The sequence below is a fragment of the Theropithecus gelada genome, chromosome 4, assembly GCF_003255815.1.
Source record: "Theropithecus gelada isolate Dixy chromosome 4, Tgel_1.0, whole genome shotgun sequence".
Classification (NCBI taxonomy): Eukaryota; Metazoa; Chordata; class Mammalia; order Primates; family Cercopithecidae; genus Theropithecus; species Theropithecus gelada.
Window position 1 is genome coordinate 82345921 of NC_037671.1, and position 12526 is coordinate 82358446.

The 12526-nt window shown below is 36.9% G+C and overlaps 1 protein-coding gene and 1 pseudogene across 2 annotated transcripts in view; one reads left to right on the plus strand and one right to left on the minus strand.

The window, feature by feature from the left end:
- The window catches only part of ME1 (malic enzyme 1), a 240954-nt gene that overhangs the window by 184783 nt on the left and 43645 nt on the right, over positions 1 to 12526 (minus strand). The window lies entirely within an intron of this gene.
- On the plus strand, positions 6878 to 7882 carry LOC112622756 (annotated as a pseudogene).

Sequence of the window (12526 nt, forward strand, 5' to 3'; positions counted from 1 at the left end):
GATAAATGGACAAAATAATATTACAGAATAGGTATAAATCAAAATCAAAGGCTTATTACCATAGATAAGTAGTGAAAATGTTATTAATATTTAACATTAAAATGGTCACTTTTCTGGAAGCATTAAAAGCTAGCTGCCCTCTTAAACATCAACTATTTGATGTTTAAGAGAACTTCTAGAAATGCAAACAATTATAACACAGTAAAAAATAAAAGTCACATACTAAACCAGAACTATAAGCCAAAAATATTCCCTGGTTCTCAAAAGTTTCCTAGATATTTCTAAAGATTCTAAAGTAGTTTAATTTTAAAAAGGCAAATCCAATTAAGAATAGTTCTGGTTCACCTGGGCAGCTCTAGTATCCCGGACTACCTAAAGGTTTAGGACCACCTCTCACCTCTTCCCAGAAACTCCCATTCTGGTCCATGAAAAAAAGCTAGCTCCACATATCTCAGCGTATGAGGACCTAGGACAGCAAGGCATGTCTACTAACCTCTGGGTGCTGAATCACCTGACAGTTTACATTATAATTGTCAAATAACAAGTAGAATAGCATTAAACTATTGAAAGTTCCTGCAACAGACTGAATGTGTACCCCAAAATTAATGTATTTTGAAATCCTGACCCCCAATATGATGGTATTAGGAGATGGGGCCCTTGGGAGGTGATTTAGGTCATATGATTAGTGCCCTTTAAAAAAGGGACCCCAGAGAGCTCTCTGCTTTCTGCAATGTGAGGAAACAACAGGAAGCTGGCAGTCTGCAACCCAGAAGAGGGTCCTTACTGGAACACAACCATGCTGACACCCTGCTTTCGGACTTCCCAGCCTCCCCAGAACTGTGAGAAATGCATTTCTGTCACTGTTAAAGTACCCAGTTTATGGTAGTGTATTATAGCAGCCCAAATTGACTAAGACAGTGCCACAGTCTTATTTCAAACATTAGAATTTTAATTTGCAGTCATTAAAACTGGCTGTGAAACCATGTTTCTTTTCCATAAAAAACTTAGGCTCATTTTACAATCACTGAGTTATTGAAGTACTTAAAACTTAATCAAGGAAAATTACCATACTATACAGTATATCATTAAAATAGATATACGAAAAAAGCCAGGTAGATTTAAAACTAGAGAAAATTTATAAAGCAAGAACAATATGAAAGTTTCATTCTATTAATCTCTCCTTTGATAGCGTACTTATAATCTGTACTATAAAATGAGAACATTTTTTGGTTAAAGGAATATTAGATTTGGGAAGGTTTCTTTCTACGTTTATTCTTTTTAAGCTTCTTTTCTTGCTGCTATTTCACAAATCAAATATCAATTAAAACTGACACCCTCATCATATGAGACAACACTATTGGCTATACATCTGCAGAAACTATATGTTTCCATATAAGTAAACATTATTTAGACTCTCATATTTGTATACATCTCCATTTCTAATCATGGTCATGATGGCATACTAGACATACTTCCTCACATGAAATTACACATTAAGTAATAATATGTAAGCTTAGTCCCCACAATTTAAATAACGAATACTCTACTTCAAGTCCTTTTGGGATTCTAAAGGAAAAAAGTATAAAAATGTATTATTAAATGTAGAAAAAATACTTTAATATTTTGTTTTGGCTGATTTTAGTATTTCCTTTTACGCATTTTTCAAAGAATCTTCTATGAAGACATATAGCAACATAATAGAACATCTTATTGATTAAATCTTTTTAACAATTACACTTGTTGATAATCTGTGACATTGCCAAACTCGGAACAGATACCATTCGCGCAGCATATATAATATGCAAGCTAAAATGTTAGGATGTTTTAAGTACATCATCTACTAAGTTCCAGGTCCATATATTTAATTGACTATTAGACCCTTCTACCTGGAAGTCCAAAAGACATTTAAAATTTAGCATGTCTCAAAAATAAACTCAACTCTCCCCTCTCCTCCCATCCCCTCCCCTTCCCTCCCTTCCTCCCTCCCTCCCTTTCTCTCTCTTTCTTTTCACAGGATCTCATTCTACCCCACAGGCTAGAAAGAGTGCAGTGGTGTAATCACAGCTCACTGCAGCCTCAACATCCCAGGCTCAAGCAATCCTCCTACCTCAGCCTCCTGAGTAGCTGGACCATAGCACGCACCACCACACCAGTTGATTTTTGTATTTTTTGTAAAGATGGGGTTTCACTATGTTGTCCAGGCTGGTCTTGAACTCTTAAACTAAACTGATCCGTCTACCTTGGCCCCTCAAAGTACTGGGATTACAGGCATGCACCACTACATCTGGCCCCCCAAATGAACTTTCTATCTCTCTCAAATATTCCAATATTCTGAAATTTGGTACATGATACCATAATCTATTTGATCATCAAGAAACCTGAGAGTTAAAATAATACCAGTAACAATAACCACCATTTGAGAATATCTACTTTGTGCCAATAATTAGGCTATATATACTACTTTATTAAATCTAATTCTCGCCATCCAAAAAACTCACAAAATAGGTTATCAGTCTGAGAAACTTTGCTGTAAAGAATCCTGTTTGATTTCATTTAATTCCGTTTTTCTCCAATTAATTCGAGCACTGAATACTTTTTTCATCATAATTTTTTGGTGAACCAAAAGTACTGATCTAATTGAACTCTGGAAAATGCTTTTTTAAAGAAGACTATCCCCAGCAAACTGTTGTTTTAGCCCATTCTGTTTGCCAAAATCAAATCAGTCATGCCCTGTATATGGATGAGTGAATGAAGCCAGGTATGGTGATAATCCCAGCACTTTGGGAGGCCAAGACGGGTGGATCTCTTGAGCCCAGAAGTTCGAGACCAGCCTGGGCAACATGGTGAAACTCTGTCTCTGCTAAAAAAAATACAAAAAAATAGCTGGGCATGGTGGCTCATGCCTGTAATCCTAGCTAGTTGGGAGGCTGAGGCAGGAGAATCACTTGAATCCAGGAAAAAGAGGTTGCAGTGAGCTGAGACTATGCCACTACACTCCAGCCTGGGTGACAGGGTAAGACTCCTTCTCAAAAGTAAAACAATAATAATAATATTTCATGTCCTCACAGTCAGATTCCTTAGAGTGTGTCCAATTTCTTTAATATCTATTATTTATGAGAATTTGCCTGTCAGAATAATATGCTTAAACAGTAGGAGAAATAAAGAATATATGAATACTTTACATTTTTTTTCTGTGTGAGTGAATGAATAAAGTAATTCTAAGTTACAATTTCTCTGAGATAGCAAACAACATATATTAATTGAACACCAACCAGGCATTAAATCTAAATAGCACAAGAAATACAAGAATAATTTATAAAATATGATCCCTTTTCTCTAGAATCTTACAATCCAGTTGAGACAAAATGAATGGTAAAATACCAAAAAAAGAGATCAAGCATATTTTGATAGAACATTAGAAATATCAAAAGTAGAAACATGAATAATCGCCAAATACATGGTATAATAATAGTAGCTAATCAGAACTCAAAAGAGAGGGAGATAAATCTTAGAAAATGCCGTGTAACCAGTTACAATGGCAATCATTAAAAAGTCAGGAAACAACAGGTGCTGGAGAGGATGTGGAGAAATAGGAACACTTTTACACTGTTGGTGGGATTGTAAACTAGTTCAACCATTATGGAAAACAGTATGGCGATTCCTCAAGGATCTAGAACTAGATGTACCATATGACCCAGCCATCCCATTACTGGGTATATACCCAAAGGATTATAAATCATGCTGCTGCTATAAAGACACATGCACACGTATGTTTATTGCGACACTATTCACAATAGCAAAGACTTGGAATCAACCCAAATGTCCATCAGTGACAGATTGGATTAAGAAAATGTGGCACATATACACCATGGAATACTATGCAGCCATAAAAAAGGATGAGTTTGTGTCCGTTGTAGGGACATGGATGCAGCTGGAAACCATCATTCTTAGCAAACTATCACAAGAACAGAAAACCAAACACCGCATGTTCTCACTCATAGGTGGGAACTGAACAATGAGATCACTTGGACTCAGGAAGGGGAACATCACACACCGGGGCCTATCATGGGGAGGGGGGAGGGGGGAGGGATTGCATTGGGAGTTATACCTGATGTAAATGACGAGTTGAGGGGTGCTGACGAGTTGAGGGGTGCTGACGAGTTGATGGGTGCAGCACACCAACATGGCACAAGTATACATATGTGACAAACCTGCACGTTATGCACATGTACCCTAGAACTTAAAGTATAATAATAATAAATAAATAAATTTTAAAAATAAATAAATAAATAAATAAAATAAAAAATTGGAAAAAAAAGAAAATGCAGTGTAAAAATACAGTAGGTAGAAATATTTCCAAAGAAATTACATGAATCTGCTTTAGCTATCCATTACATATAGCTGCATTATCAATTTGCACAAAACTTTTCTTTAAAAAAAAAAGTTTCACAACATACAGGTAACTTAAGTAACATAGGAAGCTCAGCAGTCTGCAAAAATAAAAATAAAAAAATTGTCTCTAGCTTCCAAAAATCACACGTCTATATACAAACTAACCACAATTAGGCACACTGGCATAAGCAGACTGCACTACCAAATACTGGAAATTCTGCAAGAATTAAAATGATTTGGGCACATGGGAACAAGACAATCCAAGCAAGCCCAAAAATATTCTTAAAAATGATTATCTATGACATCTGAAAAACCCACACAAAGTATGTATGCCAAAAAGAAAATAAATTCCCCACAAAACCAATAAATGAATATCCCAGCAGTCATTTAGAAAAAAAATAGAAATAGTATTAGTCATACAAGAATTTATTTTGGGATACCTACCCAGATTTTAATGCCATATTCAAAATAAAAAAAAATCTATCCACAGAAAAGTATCACAGCATTAAGACATATACTTAAAAGTGTGATCAAAAGATATATCTGTTTTTAACTATGTTAAACTCAGTGCTTGAAGTACTATTAACCTTTAATTTTCACTATGTTCCTAAGTGCTACCACCAAAACCATACACAGTAAGTATTAATAGAATTAGGCATATAATTCTCCTCTTTACTTTCTGAATGTCTTAAAATACCTGCTGTTGTAGTAGATAAGGTTTACTAGACATTTTTCCATTTTGGCTTAAAAATAAAATTCATCTATATGCTAATGGAAGATCCATCATTCACAGCATTCACACATCCACAATTCCCTTTCTAATTAAATACAACACTTAAATTTATGCCACATAACACAATTTCAAATAGGATTTTTTTTATAATTATAGGAGAAGCCATAATTATTTTACTGGAAAACTTCAAAATCACCAAACATTCAATAACATATACACACTAAATTGCAATATGACAGAAAACTGTATGAAGCGGTCATACAGAAATGGACTTAGAAACTTTGCTTTCTCTGGTAATAAAGCATTCGTTACTTAAATTTCAAACATTACAGAAAAGTTGAAAGAATAATACAATAATACTTCCACCTAGATTCGACATTTATACGCATTTTGCCACAAATGCTTTCCTACCTCTACCCTCTTCCCCATTTCTTCCTCTCCCCTTCCCCAGCCACCCATCTCTCTAAATACATACATAAAAAAATATATACTTATATAAGTTTATATATGTAAACATATTTATTTCTAAGAACGCCCCCATAATCAAATACATTAGTATTTCTACAGAAAAACAAATGATAGTAAGTGAGATAGACTATTATAGTCTTATAAATCCAGTTTACTGCTAGACTTAGACTTAAAAGACTATATATAGTCTTTGGTACTGCTGCCAATGATTTCAGATAAGATCCGGTTTTGTCCCAAATGAGATTTTTTTACTGTCTTGAATTTCAGAGTTTTGGAATTTAAAAGTATGGATAAGATGTGGCAGACTGTAGTATTACTCCCAATTTACAAATGAGGAAACTGAAGCACAGAAAAGTTAAATACCTTATACCAGACCACAACAGGAGGCAAAACCAGTAAGTGAAAATAGGCTACCTACTCCAGAGCCCATACTTTCAATCACTACTCTAGGAAGCTTTCAGTCCAGTAGAAAGTCCTTGTGACTGTCTACATTTTTATCCAGAATTTGGATTTTAAAACTTACCCCTAATTCCATTATTACCCTCCTAATCTGAGCCACTCTCATCTCTCACTGGGTTTACTGTAATAGTCTCCTAACAAGGGTCCCTGATTCTTCTTTTGCTTTAGTCTGTTCTCAACACAGCAACCAGAATGTTCTTTTTAAAAATATTAGATCATATCATGTAATTGTGTAAGACCATTTACGGCTTTTCATTTAGCTAACAGTAAAAGCCAATGTTCTTCCAAACAGGAAGCCCTAAGACCTATACCCGCTCATTGACCTACCTCTGTGAACTCATCTCCTATTCTCCGTCTCTCTCACTCCACTTCAGGCACAGTGGTCTCCATGCTGCTCCTGGTCTCCAGGCATGTTCCCACTGAGGGCCTTGGCATTGGCTGTTCCTTCCATCTGGCATGTTTCCACTCCTATCTTTGTGACTTCCTCCCTAACTCCTCCAATATCATCTTCCAATGAGACCTACACTGTCCACTCTATGTAAAATTACAACTGCCTCCTGCAAAGCAACTGACACTCCTGATCCCCCTTTTCCTGTACTCTTTCTCCATAACACTTATCACCTTCAAACATTCTAGACAATTTATTTATTTTATATGTTTGTCTCTTCTTCTTTTGGAATATATGCACACCAAAGTATCCTAAGCCCGAGAAAACCATCTAATATAGTAAAAGCTCTCAAAAATACTTGCTGCGGCTCTCTGCTCCTCCCATTCGACAGACAGCTGCATCTTCTTGTGCACTGCCAGCTGCATCCCTGAGACACCATGGTGAAGGTGAAGACTGCAGTCAACGGATTTGGTCATATTGAGTGCCTGGTCACCAGGGCTGTTTTAAACTCTGGTAAAGTCGATATTGTCGCCATCAATGATTCCTTCATTGACCTCAATGACACCATCTACATGTTCCAGTATAATTCCACCTATGGCAAATTCCATGGCACTGTCAAGGCTGAGAACGGGAAGCTTGTCATCAGTGGAAATCCCATCACTATCTTCCAGGAGCAAGATCCCTCCAAAATCAAATGGGGTGATGCTGGCACTGAGTATGTCATGGAGTCCACTGGCGTCTTCACTGCCATGGAGAACGCTGGGGCTCACTTGCAGGGAGGAGCCAAAACGGTCATCATCTCTGCACCCTCTGCTGATGCCCCCATGTTCGCGATGGGTGTGAACCATGAGAAATATGACAACAGCTCAAGATCGCCAGCAATGCCTCCTGCACCACCAACTGCTTATCGCCCCTGGCCAAGGGCATCCATGACAACTTTGGTATCGTGGAAGGACTCATGACCACAGTCCACACCATCGCTGCCACCCAGAAGACTGTGGATGACTCCTATGGGAAACTGTGGCGTGACGGCCACAGGGCCCTCCAGAACATCATCCCTACCTCTACTGGTGCTGCCAAGGCTGTGGGCAAGGTCATCCCTGAGCTAAATGGGAAGCTCACTGGCATGGCCTTCCGTGTCCCCACCGCCAATATGTCATTGGTGGACCTGACCTGCCATCCGGAAAAACCTGCCAAATACGATGACGTCAAGAAGGTGGTGAAGCAGGCATCAGAGGGCCCCCTCAAAGGCATCCTGGGCTACACTAAGCACCAGGTTGTCCCCTCTGACTTCAAAAGTGACATCCACTCTTCCACCTTCGATGTGGGGGTTGGCATTGCCCTCAACGACCACTTTGTCAAGCTCATTTCCTAGTATAACAATGAATTTGGCGGCAGCAACAGGGTGGTGGACCTCTGCCCACATGGCTTCCAAGGAGTAAAACCCCCAGACCACCAGCCCCAGTGAGAGCATGACAGGAAGAGAGCCGCCCTCACTGCTGGGGAGTCCCTGCCATACTCAGTCCCCCACCACACTGAGAATCTCCCCTCCTCACAGTTTCCATGCAGACCCCCTAAAAGGGAGGAGCCGAGGGAGCCCCACCTTGTCATGTACCATCAATAAAATCCCCTGTGATTAGCCAAACAAACAAACAAACAAACAAAAATTTGTTGCTATTGAGATTTCTATCGACTTCAACCCAAATACTTCATTTGATTCAAGCTCTTCTACATTTATTATCATTGTTAGTACTTAGTATCTCACAGAAACAGAATTTCAATAAACATCCTTGAATTTAAAACAGCTTTTTATTATGCTCGTATTAAGATTCTTTATATAGAAATATATTTTTGGACATGCATAGAGGTTTATGATACATTACTCAGAGAAGACAGTAAGGCAAGAAATAGTTTATATAGTATGATCCCTTCATCTATAAGGAAAATACTGTAGGTTTCTTGCCTATAGTAAGGCAAGAAATAGTTTATATAGTCTGATTCCTTCATCTATAAGGAAAATAGTATGTATTGTGTCTGTCAGGGTTTTTTGGTATGATGACACTAGGCATTTTTAAGTTTCTTCTTTCTGAATATTTGTTTCATTATTTTCTCAATATGAATATCTAATCATTTGTATACTTAAAATAATATGCTTATATACACAGAAAACAATTAATTTGCAATACAATTAACAGTAAATTCTAACTCTTGTTCTTCCATGAAAAAAATTTAGTCACTGTTAATGTAACTATTATATAAACATAACATGGATATGTGCTATTAATGTAGTTTAGTATGCAGATCGATGGAAGAAATAAGAACTATTGTATATTTCAAAACAGCTAGAAGAAGATAATCTGAATTTTTCCAGCATAAGGAAAAGATAAATATTTAAGGTGATAGATATCCCAATTACACTGATTTGGTCTTTACAAATTATATGAATGTATTAAATTATCACATATATCCCCAAAATATGTATACCTAATATGTATCAATAGAAAAAATTTAATGTCATTTAGATCATCTATAGATACTTGTCTAATTATTCTCTTTATACAAAGGGATGATGTGTTCAACTCTTTTCTTTATACAAAGGGTAATGTAGCACAGTATGATAAATATTACCACTATATCAATACAGCTACATGACATTCACATTCAATTTTGCTTTCAGATAATACCCCTGAAATATTCCTTTTAAGGACAGTACTTTCAATAGCTTTTGTGTTTGTGGTATATACTTTAAACATTTGTTTTTTATCTTTAAATTCAGAGCCAAAAGTAGCAAAAACATATTCAACTTGAACTTTTGTCATTGCTGTTGTTAAAAGTATTAATATTTATTTATTTCAAATGTTTCTTATTTCAAAAAGTATTGAAACTAATATAATGAATAAGTAGTGCTAGAAAAATTGTGTTCTATATTTTAGGCATCTCAAAGGTGACTACTATTTCATTTAAGGGAAAGAACAAAAGAGCTCCTTTAAGATTATTTAATTTTGACTCAATTTAGAAAGTAATATTCTCCTCATTTCAGAAAAATTTGGAATCTTTGTTTTAACCTGTAAAAATATATATAATAGGGGTAATTAGCATATCAAAGGCAAGCTTAATTATGATCAATATTACTTTCTTTTTTTTTGAGACGGAATCTCACTCTGTCACCCAGGAGTGCAGTAGCAATCTCAGCTCACTGAAGCTTCTGCCTCCTGGATTCAAGCAATTCTCCTACCTCAGACTCTGTAGTATCTGGAATTACAGGTGACCACCAGCACGCTCAGCAATTTTTGTATTTTTAGTAGAGATGGGGTTTCACCATGTTGGCCAGGCTGGTCTCGAACTCCTGACCTCAGGTGATCTGCCTGCCTTGGCCTCCCAAAGTTCTGGAATTACAGGTGTGAGTCACCATGCCCAGCCAATCACTTTCTTTCAAAACAAAAAAGAAATTCATTTACTATCTGTAAAAGGGAACCCAAATTGATTTGGAAATACTTTCTATTATCTTAATTTTTTTTTTTTTTTTTGAGATAGTCTTGCTCTGTTGCCAGCCTAGAGTGCAGTGGCGCGATCTCGGCTCACTGCCACCCCACTTCGCAGGTTCAAGCGATTCTCCTCCCTCAGCCTCCCGAGTAGCTGGGACTACAGGCAAATGCCACCATGCCCAGCTAATTTTGTATTTTTAGTAGAGATGGAGTTTCACCATGTTGGCCAGGATGGTCTTGACCTCTTGACCTCATGATCCGCCCACCTCAGCCTCCCAAAGTGCTGGGATTACAGGTATGAGTCACTATGCCTGGCCAAATCTTAAATCTAGAGAGAAAATTTGGTACTAGAAGTCCTAGCCAGAGCAATTAGGCAAGCAAAGAAAAGAAAAAAAAAAAAAAAAGCATCCATATTAGAAAGGAAGAAGTTAAATGGTTTCTGTTTGCAGACAATATAGAAAACCCTAAAAACTCCAACAAAAAACTGTAACAACTAATAAATTCAGGAAAGTTCCATGATACAAAATCAACATATAAAAGTCAGCAATGTTTCTAATACACTAACTATAAACTATCCAAAAATATCAAAAAAGCAATCCCATTAATAATAGCTACCAGGGCTGGGTGTAGTGGCTCATGCCTGTACTCCTGGCACTTTGGGAGGCTGAGGCGGGTGGATCACTTGAGGCCAACAGTTTGAGGCCAGCCTGGCCAACGTGGTGAAACCCCATCTTTATTAAAAATACAAAAATTAGTTGGATGTGGTGGTGTGCACCTGTAATCCCAGCTGCTCAGGAGGCTGAGCCATGAGAATCACCTGAACCCAGGAGGCAAAGGTTGCAGTGAGCCAAGATCATGTCACTACACTCCAGACAGAGTAAGATTGTCTCAAGACAATAATAATAATAATGATAGCCACCAAAAAAACAAAATACTTAGGAATAAATTTAACCACAGAGGTGAAATATCTGTATGCGGAAAACTACAAAACATGATGAAAAAAATTTAAGAAGACACAAATAAATGGAAAGATATTCCGTTTCATGGATTGGCAGAATTAGTATTGTTAAAATGACCACACTACCCAAAGAGATCTATAGATTCAGTACAATCCCTATCAGAGTTCCAATGACATTTTCTCACAGAAATATAAAAAAAAAAATCAAAAAATTCATATGAACCACAAAAACCGCAAATATCCAAAGCAATCTTAGGCAAAAAGAACAAACCTAGAGGTATCATACTACCTGATTTCAAAATATACTGTAAGTTATGGTAATCACAACGGCATGGTACCAGTATAAAAACAAACACACAGACCAATGAAAGAGAATAGAGAGCCCAGAATGAAGCAGAATAGAGAGCCCAGAAATAAATCCATGAATTTACAGTCAACTGATTTTTTACAAAAGTGAAATGGAGAAAGAATAGTCTCTTCATTAAATGGTGATGGGAAAACTGGTCTTCCAAATGCCAGAAGAACGAAATTAGACCCTTACTTCACACCATATTTTTTTTTTTAAAGTCAACTCGATAGGTAAGAAAAATTAACACTTGAAACTATAAAACTATTACAAGAAAATTTAGGGGAAAAGCCTCATGATATTGGTCTGGGCGGTGATGTTTTTAGATACGACCCCAGTGGCATAGGCAAAAGCAAAAATAGACAAATGGAATTGTAATAAACTAAAAAGCTCAGCACTACAATCAACAGAGTGAAGAGACAACCTATGGAATAGGAGAGAACATTTGTGGCCATACATCTCATAAGGTATTAATTCAAAATATATAAGGAACTCAAATAACTCAATAACAAGAACACAAATAACCTGTTTTTAAAATGAGCAAAATACCAGAATAGACAGTTCTCAAAAGAGGATATATAAATGACCTACAGGTACATGAAAAGTTGCTCAACATCACTAATCATCAGAGAAATTGAAATTAAAAGCACAGTGAGATATCACCTCACACTTGTTAGGACGGCTATTACCAAAAAGATGAACAATAAGTATTGGCGAGGAACCTGAGGAAAGGAAACTCTTATTCACTGTTCAGTGGGAATGTACACTAGTAAATCTATTATTGAAAACAGTATGGAAGCTCTTCAAAAAATTAAGAACAGAACTACCATATAATCTAGTAATAACACTACTGGGTACGTATCCAAAGGAAATGAAATCAGTATGTCTAGGAGATATCTGTACTCCCATGTTCACCGTAGCATTATTCACAATGGCCAAGATATGGGATCAAGGTAAGAGTCCATCAACAGATGAATGAATAAAGAAAATGTGGTACGTATACACACTAGGATACCACTCAGCCTTAAAGAAGAAATTCTGTCATTGCAACAATACGGCGAACCTTTAGGATATTCTCTTAAGTGAAATAAGCCAGATACAGAAAGACAAATACCACATGATCTTATATGTGGAACCTAAAAATAGTCAAACTCATAGCAGCAGAGAGAGGAATGGGTTACCAGAGGATAGGAGAAAGGTGCGGGGAGAGGGTTGCAGGATTAGGGAAATGCTGGTGGAAAAAAAAGGATACGAAATTTCAGTTAAACAGGAGGAATGAGTTCAAGACATCTATTGT